Below are 17,919 nucleotides of genomic sequence, written 5' to 3' on the forward strand. Positions count from 1 at the left end.
TTGCTAAACACAGCAACACCTTGCAATTTGTCTAACAAATTATCCATATGAGAAATTGGATATCAATTTTTAATAGTACTTTTATTCAGAGCTCTATACTCGATACACAGACAATAGGTTTGATTATTTTTCTTTACTAAAAGAATGGGAACTCCAAAAGGTGAACCGCTATGTCTAATTAATTTTCCATTTAATAGTTCTTCAACTTGTTTTTGCATTTCTTTTTGTTCTATCTAAGTATGGTGATAAGGAGCTTTATAGGGAGATTGACTACCACAAGTAGAAGCTCAATTTGATGATCCTTGGGTTGTGATGGAGGAAGTTGAAGAGGCAAAGAAGAAGAAAAACAATAACAAATTTTATTAATAAAACTACGTTGTCTTATAGTCAACTTAGACTTAGCATCTTCAACTTCATTAAGTAATATGAGCAAAGATTTAGATTGTTTTTAAATGGTGCGCTTTGCTTGAGTATTACTAATTAGTGGGTATAACTCAATGTCTGTTAGTCCTTCAAGAAAAAGAATTTTACCTTTATGTTGAATTTTCATCGAAAGTGTATCATAATCAATATGAGGATTTAATCCATACCGCCAAGGCATACCTAAAATTACATTGGTAGATTGTAATGATGCTACTCCAAAATTTCATTTTTCTCTATAAGGTCCAATGCAAATCTCTAAACTATGTACTTCTTTAGTTCCATTATAACGTTGTCCTAAAGATGCAACCTTAATTTTATAAGTGGACGAAACAATTTTAAGTTGCAATTTTTGGACTACCTATTCTAAAACAAAGTCATGTGTACTTCCGTCATCATGCAAAATAGTCATTTTATTATTATGGATTTTACATATCATTTTCAATAAAGCATAGATAGAAAATTCACCAATAGGTTTATCAATGTCATTAGATTTTTCTCCCACATAAGCGTGGTTTCATCAAAATTAGGCATTGCTTCAAGGTCTTCAATTGCATCGTCAACTCCAAGATAATTTAGATATATAGTAGGCTTTTCTCAATCATGAGACAATAACTTGCAATATGGCCAAAGCAATTATATTTATAGCAAATTACATTCTTGGAATTGGTATTTGAGATACTTGAATTAACATATTTAGATTCAGATGGCTTAGGCAAAGTAGTAGGGAGATAAGAAATCTTGGGATTAGAATTTGAAGTATAGTGGCTTACATTATTATAAAAATTTCACATTCAAGATTGAGGATTAGGACGGTTATTTCCAAATTGAAAGTTTGAAGCACGAAAAGATTTAAAAGTCGATTCAACTACAAGCTTGACCATTTGAAGTTATAGCAAAGTATTATAGAATCTTTCAATGTATTAAGGAATGTTCTGTCCCTCTTGCAACATAAAGACATCCCATTGTTATTGCACGTGAGCTCGAATTGGATAGGAAAAAAAATAGTAAGAGCCTTCTTATAGAATGCTTCCATGTAAGAGAACAATTAGTGCTCTTTCATGTGACATCCCACCATAAAGAAGCTTTGTTGATAAAATAATATGAAGCACACTTGACTTTATCATTTTCACCACAACTTTCATTATCAAAATATAAGTCAAAATGACTTAACCAAGAGAGAACCTTACAACCATCTTTAATACCATTGTAAGTATTAAATTTAAAGGTATATTTTCTTATCTTTTCCTCTTTACAATTGGATTATGAATCAATGGTGGCATTGATGGTGCAAACCAGAGCATCATTGATAGAGGAAAATTGGGAGGATGGACGATTGAGAGATCACAACTTTTTCCCTAGTTCGGCTCAATATTGACACTCTTATTCTAGTTGCATTATCAAAATCCATGCATTGTGCCATGGTTGATTCAAGAAGCGGTGATGCAGAATCAAAATTGGCAGTACAACCAGATGGTCCTCCATGAGACATGATGATTGCGGATGGCTTGATGAAGATATATGAATAATAAAGGGGCCTTGAAGTTCAAAGATGCTTTGTCCATGATAATAAAATTTTGGCATATAAGCACCAAAATAAAGAGCAACTTCTTGGAAAAATGATAAGACAGAATAAGCAAGAAATACTGAAATTTTTCATGGTACTTCGATGAAGTTTCACAGGTCTAAAAGTCAATGGTAATTTGGATTGATCTAAGTAGTTTGCATGTGACTTCGATTAGAAGAAGCTTAAATTGATTACCTAGAAAGAGATTGATCAAGGATTTAAGGCTTAGTTTCAAAGAAACTTGGACTTTTAGGACAAAAACATACAGTCTCGTTGATCACGATGGTCCAAAAAACGGTCCTCCCTCCACGGATTGCAAAAATAAGCTTTAAGCTTTTTAAAGCTTAAGAACAGATTAACAACAAAGCTCAATTAAGTTCTTACTAACCTTTCTTTGGCCTAAAGCTCACAGAATGATGGCGTCATGGTAGGGGAATTGACTTTTTTATCCTTGCACTAATGTGCAAACTTTTTTAGCAGAGATAGAGGGGTTTGGGATCTTATAATGGCACTAACCTTGAATGTTATTAGTTGCACAACTCACAATGATTGAAAGCCATAAAATATTTCTAAAAAATATTCAGTATATCTTCTAAAAATCTAAAGTATCAATGAATGAAAGGATTGAACACCATATTGGGGAATATGGGAATTTTCAATAAGTTTGGGACACATGGTCAAATCTTTAGATTTGTCATAACTTGAACACTATAACTCCAAATCAAGCGCTCTTTAGCTCAATGGATTCCATTTTTCAAGTGCTTTCCAATGATAGGTCACATCATATGGTTTTGAGAAACTTATATGCATGTTATCCGGGTGCCACCGCTTTAGTATTCAAAACATAGAAATTGGGAGATTCCCAAACTCACTAATATTGTGTTATTGTCAAATTTATTTTTAGTGCATTTTCAATTAATTTTTTAAAATTTTAATGAGAATATTTACATGTTCAATAAATAATTATGTGTCTTACTCATAAGCAATTTGTAAAATAGGTCTTGAATGCACATGATAGTAAGGGTTTACATTTAGTTGACCCTAGTCTTTAATATGATTCTCTGATGGTGCTAACACTAGCAATTCTCATGTATTTTTCTCTTGAGTTAATTATGTGCTTGCTTGCTTGTGTTCACATAGCTAGATTAATGGTGGTGGTATCTTTAGATGAGGTTGCTACATTTCTAAGTGGCATTTGTAGTTTTTTCTCATTGCAAACATATGGTGACTACTTTAGAAATTGACTCTTGACTTTGGTAGATTATTGTGAGTTTTTCTTTTGGCATGGATTGTGTTGAGACGTAGAGAGAGAAGATATGTAGAGATGCAAGAGAGAGAGAGAGAGAGAGAGAGAGAGAGAGAGAGAGAGAGAGAGAGAGAGAAGAGACACACCATGTACACTCCCAAATACTATCATATTGATCACAATCTAGGTGAGACCTAGTCTGGATAGGGTGAGCTATATATAGCTCCAACACCCCCACTCAAACAAAGGTCTGTAGCTATAGATGAAAAAACCCTCGGGATGCACAAGGGAAAACCCAAGCTCCTATATACAAATATACAAACATCATAAAAAAGGTGTGTTTATGTGTGAAGTGTATGGTGCATACAAGAAGTATGTACAATGGCACTACAATGTCATAGCATATTAATTCCCAAATATTGAAGTTGAGACAAACCCAAGTTTTGAGTAGCACAACAGGCAGAGTGAAGCATGCTTCATTGAGTCCTTTGGTGAATATATCTATAGTCATCTAATCACTTAGATAATGTTCAATCATGATCATACCTTTCTTCACTTCATATAGAACATAATGATAATGCACTGCAATATGTTTAGACTTGTTATGTTGAACATAGTCCTTAGTAAGACTGATAGCCATTTGGTTATCACATTGAAGTGGTGTGCTAAAGAGATGAGGATGGCCAATATTTGATAGAACTTATCAAAGCCATACTAACTCTCAAGATGCTAAAGATATAGTTACATATTCAGCCTCTGTATAGTGGAACCATCAACACAATGTTGTTTCTTGCTAGTCCAAGAAACAAGACAACAATTGATGAAGAAACAATTTTGACTTTGTAGAATGCATAGATATGTGGGAGCTTGCCCAATATGCATCTATATAACCCAAAAGTTGAAGTGAATGCAAAAAATTAGAGTTTTGTTAATGCTGATAAACCAACCGAAAAATTTTAGTGCCTTTTAAATACTTCAAAACTCGTTTAGCTATAGACCAATGTTTCACGCATGGAGAACTAAGATGTTGTCCAACAAAATTTGTAGCAACAGGAATAACAGGGTGAGAATTTCAACAAACAAATTGAAGACATCCAACAAGATTAGCATAAGGTTGATATAATGCTAATTGTCCATCATTCTACAAAAGTGAGAGTTTTTTGTAGAGCTCACAAGACAAGGGGTAGGAGCAAGATGTGCAGAATCCAAACCAAACTTCTGAATAATATCTCCAATGAACTTTATTTGACATAATAATAAAACACCCTTTTCTCGATAGACTTGAATCTAAATGCTAAGACATGAGTGTATGTCTCCAAGATCCACCATGTCAAATGTAAAAGACATTCTTTACTTCTTGAAGAAAGTTGAGATTGTTAGAAACAAGTATGGTATCATCCACATATAGAACAAGAATAAGAAAGCTATAATTGTAGCACTTGCCATATAATTAAGAATCTAAAGAACAAAATATAAAACCTGATTTTGTAAGAAAGAGATCAATCTTTTGATACCATGCTTGTGAAGATTGTTTGAGACTGGAGAATGCTAGATGAAGCATGCAAGCAAGACTTTCCTTGTGTTTGACTACAAATTCCTCTGGTTTCTCCATGTATATCTCTTTCTTTTGTCTGGCCATTAAGAAAAGTAATTCTCACATCCATTTTGTGAACCTCCAAATCAAACTCAATAGCAAAAACTAACAAGGCCCGAATAGTGGTAAACGATCAATACGAGAGAATGTTTCTTGATAATGAACTCCTGTAATTCATGAGGAACCTCTAGCAACTAGTCTTGCTTTGAATTTTTCAAATGTTCCATGTACTTTTGTTTTAGTATTATAAACCCATCTACATTTAATAGCAATACATCCAGGTGTGGTAACTCAGTTAGAATCCATTTACCTTTAGATAGAAGAGATTCATACTCAATTTCCATAGCATCCTACTATTGTTCCTTTTGTGGGGATGACATGGCATCACTATAAGAGATAGGGTCTTCACAAATAATGAGAGCATTCTCAAGAGTATGAGCATTGTAAACATTAAAGGTACCATGTTCATTATCAATTGAAATATCAACATAAAAATCAAATCCAAGGTCATCATCAACAATAATAGGTGCAAGTTGTGAATCCTGATTTGAAGAGTCAATATTATCCCATGAAAAAGGAGGTTCATCATCATATGAAAAAGGAAAAGCATTGAGTAATGACTTTGTATCATCAACGTCCTCTAGTGACCACGTCCTCCCAGCATCCTCCTGAGACCATGTGCTACCCATAAGTTTCTCATTGAAAATAGCATCATGACTTATGATTACCTTCTTTGCACAATGGATCATAAAGCTTGTATCCCTTAGAAAATTTTAAATATCCAATGTAAATAACTCAAGTTTTCTGTGAGTCCCTTTCACAAGGACCTTTTAATAATTCCCTATATAGGAAAAAAAGGGAGTTTCATATCAATTTCCTACTAAGAGATACACATAGGTAGGGCAAGCAGATCATAGGAAAAATGGAACATTTTTTGGTTGGAGAAACTAGGGAATATCTCTCTCGTACTCTCTCTCTCTCTCTCTTAACATGGTATCAGAGCTAGCAACAACAAGGAAGATAAGTTGTTTCATTGTTTATATTTGATTGAATTCTTTGAACAAGTGATGATTTGATACATGAACTTGTTCAAATTAGAAGTATTATTTAATTTTGTCTTTAAAAACAAAACCAAGTCTGGGTCGTAGCTCTCGTTGTGCTCTCGAATCCTGTCAAAACTGCTTGGCAACCTCGCTCGTCCAAAAGCTTTCCTCCTTGTGATTATTGTGCATATACAGATCATCCATCTCGTCATTGTTATAAACACAGATATGATGAAGAATGTTCTCGAACTTATATTGTTCAACAAACTACAATCGATGATGATCATACTCATCAGGAGCTCAATTTTGTCCATCATGATATCTCTCTAGAAAAGGTACTTCATGTTTATGATGGTTCTCTATTCATCATTGATTCAGGTGCCACTAGAAACATGACATACCAATCGCAGTGGCTTCACAATTATCATTCTCTTCTTGTCAAGAAGTTTGTTTACCTTGCGGATGATATGACTTGTCAAGTCAAAGGAGTTGGTGAATTATATCTGGGGACTGTTTCATCCACTAGAATATTAAGAGGAGCTCTTCATGTTTCAAATTTCCAAAGAAATCTTCTTTCTGTTGCTCATCTAGTTGATCTTGGTTTGTTTGTTGGCTTTGATCATAATCAATGTCATATAGAGAAAGACGGACATATTATAGCAGTGGCTCCTCGACATGGTAATCTATTTGAGCTATCATTGAATGATACGGTTGCAAATGCTGTTACTGCCCGTGGAGATGCAGATTGCAAATTATGGCATCAACAATTTGCACACTCCGATTTTGCCAAAATTCTTGATCTTCATCGTCATGGTCTTGTGCAAGGTATGTATCTTAAATCTCATCCACGTATGGGAATATCTGAGTACTGTGCACTTGGAAAACACTATCTTTCACCTTTCCACACTTCTACTTCATCACATTCCTATGCTCTCTTGGATTTGGTTCATACCGATATTTGCGGTCCTTTTCCTGCCTCGAAGTCTCAATATCGATATTTTATAACTTTCATTGATGATTTCTCACGGTACACACATGTCTATCCTCTTCGACATAAGTCTAAGGCTTTATCTATATTTAAACAATACAAGATAAGTGTGGAGCTTCAAATTGGATTCTCTATAAAGACTCTTTGTAGTGACAATGGCAGTGAATATGTATCCAATCTATTTGATGACTTCTGTAAGGATCAAGGTATTCATCATGAGTTTACAGTTTCTTATTCTCCTCAGTAAAATGGTATTGCTGAGCGCAAAAATCACACTATTCTTAATGCTATACATTGCATGCTTATGCACTCTGGTTTGTCTCGAAAGTTTTGGACTGAAGCACTTCTAACAGCCGTTTTTATTCAAAATCATCTTCCAACAAATGTACCTGCAGTAAAATTCCTATAACAATTTGGTTAGGGAAGACACCTTCAGTCTCTCACTTTCGCACATTTGGCTACATTGCTTATATTGATGTGCCCAAGGACACTCGACATAAGTTGGATCCTCTAGGTTTGAAGGTTATTTTTCTTGGTTATTCAGATCATTCGAAAGGTTACAAATTTTATGATCCTTCTACTCAAAAGGTTATCATTAGTCGTGATGCTATATTTGATGAGAAGACTATGGGTGGCACATGGTCGTTAGATGTGCGCTCCACAACTCTTTGTATGCTTTTGGCTTTTGCAATACTTTTTGATCTAGAAATTCACCAAATGGATGTTAAAACGGCTTTTCTTAATGGAGATCTTGAAGAAGAAATCTATATGGAGCAACCTGAAGGTTTTATGATTGCAGGAAAGGAGCATCTTGTATGCCAGCTTCATCGTGCGTTATATGGATTGAAGCAAGCTTCTCGTGCTTGGTATATTAAGATTGATCAGTTCCTTACATCTAAAGGTTTTGTTGCATCTTTTGCTGACCCAAATCTTTACATCAAAAGGGAGGAAAAATGTTTTATTATTCTTGCTCTATATGTTGATGGTACTATTCTTGTGTCACATAATATTGCTTTCTTGGATGCTATGAAGAAGCTTTTATCGACTGCATTTGAAATGGTGGATCCTGGTGAGATACATTCTTGTTTGGGTATTCAAGCTCAACGACACCAACAACAAGGCATTCTTTTTCTTCGCTAGACAAAGTTTATTAATGATATTGTTGAAAAGTTTGGGTTGGCAAATGCACACTCTGCCAACACTCCCATTCTTTGGAACTCAAGGGTACATCTACAATACGCAATGAAGAATCAGTCATTCATCAACCTTTTGCTAATCTTGTTGGTTGTCTTCAATTTATTGGTTTAAACACAAGACCGGATATTTTATTTGCAGCTAAATTTTTGGGACATTATCTTTCTTCCCCTTCCACTATTCATTGGAGTGCTGCAAAACGTATTCTTAATTACCTCAAGAGTACTAAGGAGTTTGGTCTTATTTATCGTCATTGAGAGGATTCTTCTTTATCTTGTTCAACTTCTCTTGACCTTATTGGATATACAGATGCTGATTGGGCAAGTTCACATTTATCCATGCGATCTACAAGTGGAAATTGTTTCTTTGTAAATGGATGTTTGGTTTCTTGGTCCAACAAGAAACAACAATGTGTTGCACTTTCTACAACTAAGGCCGAATATATTGCTGCATCATTAGCAGCTCACGAGCTAGTTTGGCTTCGACAACTACTTGCAGACTTAGGACATTCTTCATCATCTATTATACCTCTTTGATGCAACAACCAAAGTGCTATTAGTCTTACCAAATACTATATACAACATAGTAAATCAAAGCTTTTTGCTATTTATTATCATTATGCTCGACATGAAGTTAAGAAAGGTTCCATTATGGTGGAGCATTGTCCTAGTGATCAAATGGTTGCAGAAATCTTCATAAAATCTCTTAGTGAAGCTCGCTTTAGTTCATTAATACATGCACTTGGTATTGTTCCAAGTTCTTGTCTCAGTGATTGAGGCATGTATCATTGTATTCAAGAAAACTTTATAGTAAATCATTTTTGTATCATAGGTATGTGTAGGGGCTCGGGTTTTTTCCTTGTTCTCCCCAAGGGTTTTTTCACTCGCAGCCAAAGACCTTTGTTTGAGTGGGGATGTTACAACTATATATATCATCTCTCACTTGACTTGGGTCTCACCTATATATACTAACTCTACATCAAGATGAATCATTCTTTGGGAGCATGTCTTATGTATCTCTCTCATACTCTCTCTCTCTCTTAACAGCACCAACAAGGAGAAAGAAGAACATATACATTTTGGTGTGTACAGACTATGTGATGAAGTGGTATAAAGCCAAAGCTCTCAAACAAGATTATGGAAATAGCATGGCCCTATTACTTTATAAGAACATCATCATCCATTTTGGCAATCACTTAGGGCTGGTTAGTGAGAGAGATACTCACTTCCTCAACAACATTATCAGAAGAATTAAGAGAGTTGTACAAGATCCACCATCGCAAGTCCACACCCTATTATCCCAGAGCCAACAGCCAATTCAAAGCCACCAATCACATCCTTTGATTGATCTTGATAAGGAAAATTGTTACACATCACCATGATTGGATTGATTGACTTACAGAGGCCCTCCGGGCATACAAAACCTCCCATAAGGTTGCTATAGGATAGACACCCTTTCAATTGGTGTGAAGTATAGAAGCCGTTTTTCCTATCCTAATAAGAATGATTGGTGCACATTGCCGTGATTAAGTCAATGGACTTTTAGAGACCCTCTGGGCGTATAAAAAATCTCCAATAAGGTTGCTAGAGGATAGACACCCTTCCAATTGGTGTGTGGTATAGAAGTTATTTTCCTTATAGAGCTGGAATTGCCTTCTCTATAAGTGGCTATAATAGAATCCTTAGGCAACAATGATGAGTCTCTACAGTGCCATCTCATGCACTTGGAATGTCTAGACAAGACTCGCAAAATGGCCCTACAATGTATGGAAGCTATCCAAGTTTGATGAAAGGCCTATCATGATAACTTCATCAAGCATAAGGAATTCAAGGAAGGTGACTTAGTCCTCGCCTATGACTCAAGATTTAACAAGTTCCCATGAAAACTACAACAATGTTGAATGGACCCCTACCAGGTACTTGTTGTCAACCCTAATGGCTCTGTTCAAATACATGCCATGGATGCCTATGATAATCTCTTTCTAATTAATGCCTATCACCTAAAGAAGTACTTCCCTCCATGGGAATTCTGACAATCGTAGCCGGCAACAATTCCTCTCCGACATCGCTCCTTCTTACTTATTATGTTACTATTGATGACCATCATTCTCATCGTGATGAGGTGGCCTTGTTCTTCTAGCCTCTCACATCCACCTCCCACCCCTACTTTTCTTCCTTCTTGGCTCATCCAGTAAAGGTGGCAAGGATGGTTATGATATATGGTAGTCCTGCCATTCTCTTGTGTGTGTGTGTGTGTGTGTGTAGATCATGGGAGAAAAGGACTTTGGTACTTGTTATGCCGACCTATTCTTCGAGAAAATGTGAAAATACCCTCGAGAGTAGGAAAAAAAAGAAAAAAGAAAAAAATCAAAACTATTATGAGAGAAAATGAAGGAATTCCCTATCATAAGAGGCCTCATTTCAAGAAAAAGTGGCAATGTCTATATTTTTTTAAAATTGAAATTTTATCATGTAATTTTCTACTTAGAAATTCATGTAAAAATGTGCAAACTAGCAAAAATGCAATATCTCCAAGTTAGAGAAAAATTAGAATCACATAAGATATTTTCTATATAGGAAAACTATCATATATAGGGAAATTTCCATAGGAAAATTTTCCTACAAAGAGATAGAAAATTTTCTTACATATGAAAGAAAAAAGTTAAATTTCCTATCAATTCCCTAATAAAGGATACACATAGGTAGAGAAAGGAAATCTTAGATTAAATGGAACATTTCCTAGTTGGAGAAACTAGAGAGTCAATAGGAATCAATTCCTATGTGATTATTTAACTAGGAAAAATCACATGGGGACTTTCATTTCCTATGGAAAGAGTTGATCAACCAAGTGAGAGGATTCTACGGAAAGCCAGGCCATTACAACGCCCTCACCTCCATGAAGTTCGTGACTAACCTTGGCACTTATGGTCCCTTCGGAGACCAAGATGCAATCTCGTTTACATCCGGTACTACTAAGTCGAACGAACTCATCGTCGGCATCTTCCGTAGATCGGGATCGGCCCTCCACAACATGGGCGTCTACATAAAACACTATCTCCTCCATCGCGGTTGGGACTAATACCTGCCGAAGTGTACAACAACAACAACATAGCATGATTGCCTAATCGTGCTCAAAATCTCTGCAATAAGCTGCAAGTGTACTCGCAACAATAATGAGTAGGTAGGTAGGTGTGCAATCGTCGATGATCGCATGCCGAACAACGGCATCGCCTCCACCACGACCCCTAGGATCGCATTTCAGGCATGCTCCATATCATCATGAATGTAACGGTCAGCCCAAAAAACATGCATTTGGCCCTTTTCTGATTTCAATTTACTTGGAAATCTGTCCCCTCTATCCCTCCCTCTCTCACACGCTGGCTCACGTTTAGGAAAACCTTCTCAAAATGGTGTGAGAAGCAAAATGCCATTTTTAAAAGCTACAAAGTAATAATTTTGCAAGAGCACCAACACAAAACTAGTTGAGCCGGTGGGAAACCCCCTTACATAGGACGAGAAGGATTCTTGTAAGGTTCAATTAAATGTATGCATCACATGCGTTGCTTGTGATGCACCTTCTCGAGTTAGCATATTACTAATATCTTTATGGCAAAACACTCATGTGCAAGTTAGCCACACCTTATTTTCATTAGCTACAAGTATGCTCCAAAAGATCCTACCCCTTCATAATGCTACTCAACTGATTCTAACATGATTTGCATATTGACAAACCTTATTATCTCCTTGAACCATCCTTTTAGCACTATAACAAAAAGGCTCCATAGACGCACTTGTAGACGCAATATTTGAATTGGGAAAAAAAAGATCGAGCGCGTTTATTAACGCGTCTATTTTCGCATCTACAAAATCGCGTCTAAAAGCGCGCTTATGATCAGAGTTACACGCACACTTAGACACGCCTATAGACGCGCGTATAAACGCGCTACCTAAATATATAATCATATTTATAAAAAAGTGGATATATTCATATTGTGCGTCTATACATGCGTGTATCTACGCGTCTAAAAACACGTTTACTCTAAAAGTTTTTGAGGAGAATAGACGCGCATTTATCCTGCAATTTAGACGCGCTCATAGACGCGCAAAACAGAGGTATGAAAAAAAAACCAGAGAGAGCTCTCTAGTTTTTTCCCCCCATCAACATAAAATTGTATACTTAGAGAAAACAAAGAAATATTATTTCGAAGATTGGATACTGAAAACAAAACAATGTATGTAGCACACGAAATTTCATATATATAGATGAAACATTTTTATATTATGAGTTCTAGTGCTTGTGACGTCATGGTCGCAAGCACTAGCTGAAAGTAATACATATCAAAAATGAAAGTTACAAGCCAAGGGGAGGCATGCATGCATGGGGCTCCTCTATATCTCCTCAGAAGAGGCATCATCATCGCTACCACCACCGCTGCCTGTGTCGCTACCGTTGGCGCCACCGCTACTGCTAGTCCCCCCTTCTCTATCCTCAACTGCATCAGGGTTCACCTATACAAAGGATTAAAGTATATAAATACCATTACAAATAATAAATTAGAGTTATCTATACTTTTCATGTAAAAAATAAAATATACCTCTTCTGGCAGTGGAATCCTCATGGCGCAATTACATTGCTCCTCCGTGATGAGTCCCTCCTCGTAGAAATACTGCCAAGTGGACGCCCGGTTATGACCTCGATAGTAGCCTACCTCTCTAGGAGTAGGCATCCTACCAACGATATGGAACTACAAAATAATTTGAACATACAACGTATTGAAACACACTACATAATGAAGTGAAACAAATTACAAATTTTAATTTTAAAAAAGAAATCAAATAATACTTACAAACTCAGCCTCCCATGACTCCCTGCCACCCGATCCATAATGCCACGATCCCATGATTGCCATCTAGATACGTCACGCCTCTGCATGGTGGCGACTTGTCATTTTCTCCGTTGCTCTCTTCTTGGCCTCTTTCCACTCCTTACGGTGGCAATTGGGTGGTTGGCCATATCCAGAGCGCCCCTGCTCTTGTCTCCGCAATGACTCCTTGGCGCGTGTCATAAGGTGAGACCTCTTGTTATGAAGCGCGTCTCTCACCTTTGATCGTCCGCAATCATCTGAGAATCGTGAATTCTTGGGATTAGGGTACCTTTTATGTACTGCCCGCAGTACCTCTTGCCACAAACCATTTTTTTGGTGCTTGAAGGGAATCATGCAATCTTTGTATGTGGCATGCATGACACTCCTCAAGTAGGCTATCACTTCCCTCCCCTCAAAGTCATGCAAGATACCACCAACATCAGTGATAGAGTAGTACATTTGTGGAGGCTCACCTCTCTCATTTTCCGGTGAGGGTGATCGAGAGCCACCACCTAGGCAACCCCCACAAAGCCCTCGTCCTCCCGCACCACTCTCTCTCCTCCCTCGACTTGCACTACCCTCTACCTCACTCGATACACGTGCCTCTGCAGATGTACGTGCTTCGGCCAATCCATGTACCTCAATTGATCCCTGTGTAGCCAAAGATGTGATAGGTGTCCCAAACATCACACTGAAAACCTCATCTGCAGTAGGAGGGAAACTAATATAATTGGTCATCTCCTCCATGAATTGCTCCTTGTTGAATGGGGTGCTGGAGGATCCACAATTCCACATCTATACAAGAAAAATCATATTACCCTGTGTAGATAAAACATATTACATACAACGTCTATACCTGCATCTCTGTGCACGTCTATACCTGCGTCTCTGTGGACGTCTGTCAGCGCGTGTATCCTCATGTGTACATTGCAGAGCACACGCGTCCACACACGCACTCAAAGATGCGCCCCAAGAGAAACGTTTTTCGCGTCTATATCTGCGTCTACACTGAGATGTAGACGCGCTATCAGACACGCTTGGTCGGCTAATTTTCGCAAATGACCACCATTATTGATTTATAATGACCACCATTATTGATTTATAAAATGCAATACATAATGGAATCACAAATCCTAAATACACAGATAGAGCAGAGAGAGGAAGATAGAAAGAAAGAGAGAGAGAGAGAGAGGGAGAGACTCACCTTGGGTGTTTGGTGTGGCGGGTGGTGGCGCTTCTTCCTTCTCCTTCTTCCTCTCCTTGGTAAGTTACCCTCCCTTGATGCTTGCTTACTTGCTTGCTGCTTCTTCTTCTTGTTCTCCTCTCTCTTGTTCTCTCTTTCTTCCTCTCCTTGGCTTTCATTTTTCCCTTCTTGTGTGTTTGAAATGAAAGAAGAGGTGAGTCATGAGGAGGTGAGGCATGAAGAGACTGCATGTTGGCTAAATTCAAGCTTCAGAACCGCAAAAAACGTAGGAAAGGAAAGGCGTAGTTTGAAAAGAAATGATTTAAGTATGATTTGAATTTTGACGTGTGCGTCTATTTTTGTGTGTATAAGTGCGTCTATTTGCGTGGATATATAGACGCAAAAGTCGCGTCTATTTACATGCACGTTAACATGCGCTCATAGACGCTGTGGTAGACGCGCCCGACTTTGCGCGTCTAACATGCGCGTCTATGCCTCGTTTATGTTGTAGTGTAGCATTGCAAGCTCGTGAATGGATGCCTATGTGCCACTCCTCCCTAACTAACACCACGCTTAATGTGTTCCATCATAATACACTAGTTCTACACCCTTATTCACCGATAGCAATTGATCATCAATATCCTCTTCAATCACGGATGTGCTCCTCAAGCACAATTACATCTAGCACCAAGTATTACCCATACATGTGACGTCTTGATGTATCTACCTACTAAAAGTGTTACCAAGAGGCACCTACATAAGGGGATGAGTGCCTTCAATGGTTCTCCCTTGTGTGCATGTTGAGGGGATGAGTGTCTTGAATGGTTCTCTGTTAGGTTAGTGTAGGTCCTAAGAGTGAATTAGTTTCCATCTTGGACGAAGGTTGATTGAAAACATCTATCCTTTTCAGGTGTAAGACTTGCAAGTATGAATGTGAGTGAAGCCGTATGTGGGTGATGGCTCAATATTCATATCTCAAGTGATAATATCTACGTGATTGACTTTTTAATAGCTGATGTGCAGAGCAAGATCAATTGGATATACATGGCAAGCACAATTTATTCCAAAGTCATCTTCATTAAATCATTTAAAATAAACGCACCGTCATTTAATTATTCAAAGGTATGCTGAACGGGAGTGAAGCCATATGTGGGTGATGGCATACTATTCATATCTCAAGTGATAATGTATACGTGATTGAATTTTTGATAGGTGATATGCAAAGCAAGATGAATTGGATATGCATGGCAAGAAAAATTTATTCCAAAGACATCTTCATTAAATCATTTAAAATAAATACACTGTCATTTATTCAGAGGCATGCCTACATCCTCTTTGTAAACATTCATTGATACTTGAGATTTTTAGAAGATATATTGAAGATATTTTAGAAATATTTTTTGGCTCTTAGCAGTTGTGAGTTGTGCAACCAATTGTAAATATCCATTCAGTTAACTCAAACTCTTTTGCAAAAAGAGTGATTGTAAAGAGCCTATCTTTGTGCAAAACAAGATTTATTTTAATATTATAAATATGGCATGAAGGAGATGCCCACTCCATGTACGGGGGAGAATTACATCCAGCGATAGTGTGTCACTCAATTTTTATTTGATCTTATTTAAGTTTATTTTGAGTTTTATGAGTCATGCTTTCAAGTGTTAAGAGAGAGAGAGAGTACGAGAGAGATACATAAGACATGCTCCCAAAGAATGATTCATATTGATGTAGAGTTAGTATATATAGGTGAGACCAAGTCAAGTGAGAGATGATATATATAGTTGTAACATCCCCACTCAAACAAAGGTCTTTGGCTGCGAGTGAAAAAACCCTTGGGGAGAACAAGGGAAAAACCCGAGCCCCTACACATACCTACGATACAAAAATGATTTACTATAAAGTTTTGTTGAATACAATGATACGTGCCTCAATCAGTGAGACAAGAACTTGGAACAATACCAAGTGCATGTCTTAATGAACTAAAGCGAGCTTCACTAAGAGCTTTTGTGAAGATGTCTGCAACCATTTGATCATTGGGACAATGCTCCACCATAATGGAACATTTTTTAACTTCATGTCGAACATAATGATAATGAATAGCAATATGCTTTGATTTACTATGTTGTATATAGTCTTTCGTAAGACTAACAGCACATTGGTTGTTGCATTGAAGATGTGTACTAGATAATGAAGGATGTCCCAAATCTGCAAGTAGTTGTCGAAGCCAAACTAGCTCACGAGTTGCTAATGATGCAGCAACATATTCGGCCTCAGTTGTAGAAAGCGCAACACATCGTTGTTTCTTGCTGGACCAAGAAACCAAACATCCATTTACAAAGAAACAATTCCCACTTGTAGATCACATGGATAAATGTGAACTTGCCCAATCAACATCTGTATATCCAATAAGGTCAAGAGAAGTTGAACAAGATAAAGAAGAATCCTCTCAATGACGATAAATAAGACCAAACTCGTTAGTACTCTTGAGGTACTTAAGAATACATTTTGCAGCACTCCAATGAATAGTGGAAGGGGAAGAAAGATACTGTCCCAAAAAGTTAGCTGCAAATAAAATATCCGGTCTTGTGTTTAAACCAATAAATTGAAGACAACCAACAAGATTAGCAAAAGGTTGATGAATGACTGATTCTTCATTGCGTGTTGAAGATGTACCCTTGAGCTCGAAAGAATGGGAGTGTTGGCAGAGTGCACATTTGTCAACCCAAACTCCTCAACAATATCATTAATAAACTTTGTCTGGCGAAGAAGAAGAATGCCTTGTTGTCGGTGTTGTTGAACTTGAATACCCAAACAAGAAAGTATCTCACCAAGATCCACCATTTCAAATGCAGTCGATAAAAGCTTCTTCATAGCATCCAAGAAAGCAATATTATGTGACACAAGAATAGTATCATCAACATATAGAGCAAGAATAATAAAACATTTGTCCTCCCTTTTGATGTAAAGATTTGGGTCAGCAAAACATGCAACAAAACCTTTAGATGTGAGGAACTAATCAATCTTAATATACCAAGCACGAGAGGCTTGCTTCAATCCATATAATGCACGATGAAGCTGGCATACAAGATGCTCCTTTCCTACAATCATAAAACCTTCAGGTTTCTCCATATAGATTTCTTCTTCAAGATCTCCATTGAGAAAAGCCGTTTTAACATCCATTTGGTGAATTTCTAGATCAAATAGTGTTGCAAAAGCCAAAAGCATACAAAGAGTTGTGGAGTGCACAATGGGAGAAAATGTTTCTTGATAATCTACTCTTGCAATCTGCGAGTAACCTTTTGCAACAAGTCATGCTTTGAACTTATCAAACGAGCCATCAGCTTTGGTCTTGGTTTTATAAACCCATTTACATTAGATAGGAACATGATTTGGGGGGAGTTCAGTAAGAATCCATGTACCTTTCAAGATTAAAGAATCGTACTCAGCTTGCATAGCTTCTTGCCATTGATCCCTTTGAGATGAATTGATAGCTTCCATATACGATATTGGATCCTCTTGGACAGACATAGCATCATCAAAGACATCATATTCAATAGAATAGAATCCATACTCTATCTCAATAGGAAGATCGACATATATCTCCAAATTTTCATCAATCTTCTTTGGAGGTGAAGGAGGTTTATGATCATCAGAATTAGTAGACTCACAAAGCAAGTAAGGAAATGCACTAAACAAAGAATGTGTATCATCTAAAACATCTAACGACCATGTGCCACCCATAGTCTTCTCATCAAATATAGCATCACAACTAATGATAACCTTTTGAGTAGAAGGATCATAAAATTTGTAACCTTTGGAATGA

This window comes from Lygodium microphyllum, chromosome 13 (genome assembly GCF_053477565.2).
Source record: "Lygodium microphyllum isolate KBCC chromosome 13, Lygodium_microphyllum_v1.1.10, whole genome shotgun sequence".
Taxonomy (NCBI): domain Eukaryota; kingdom Viridiplantae; phylum Streptophyta; class Polypodiopsida; order Schizaeales; family Lygodiaceae; genus Lygodium; species Lygodium microphyllum.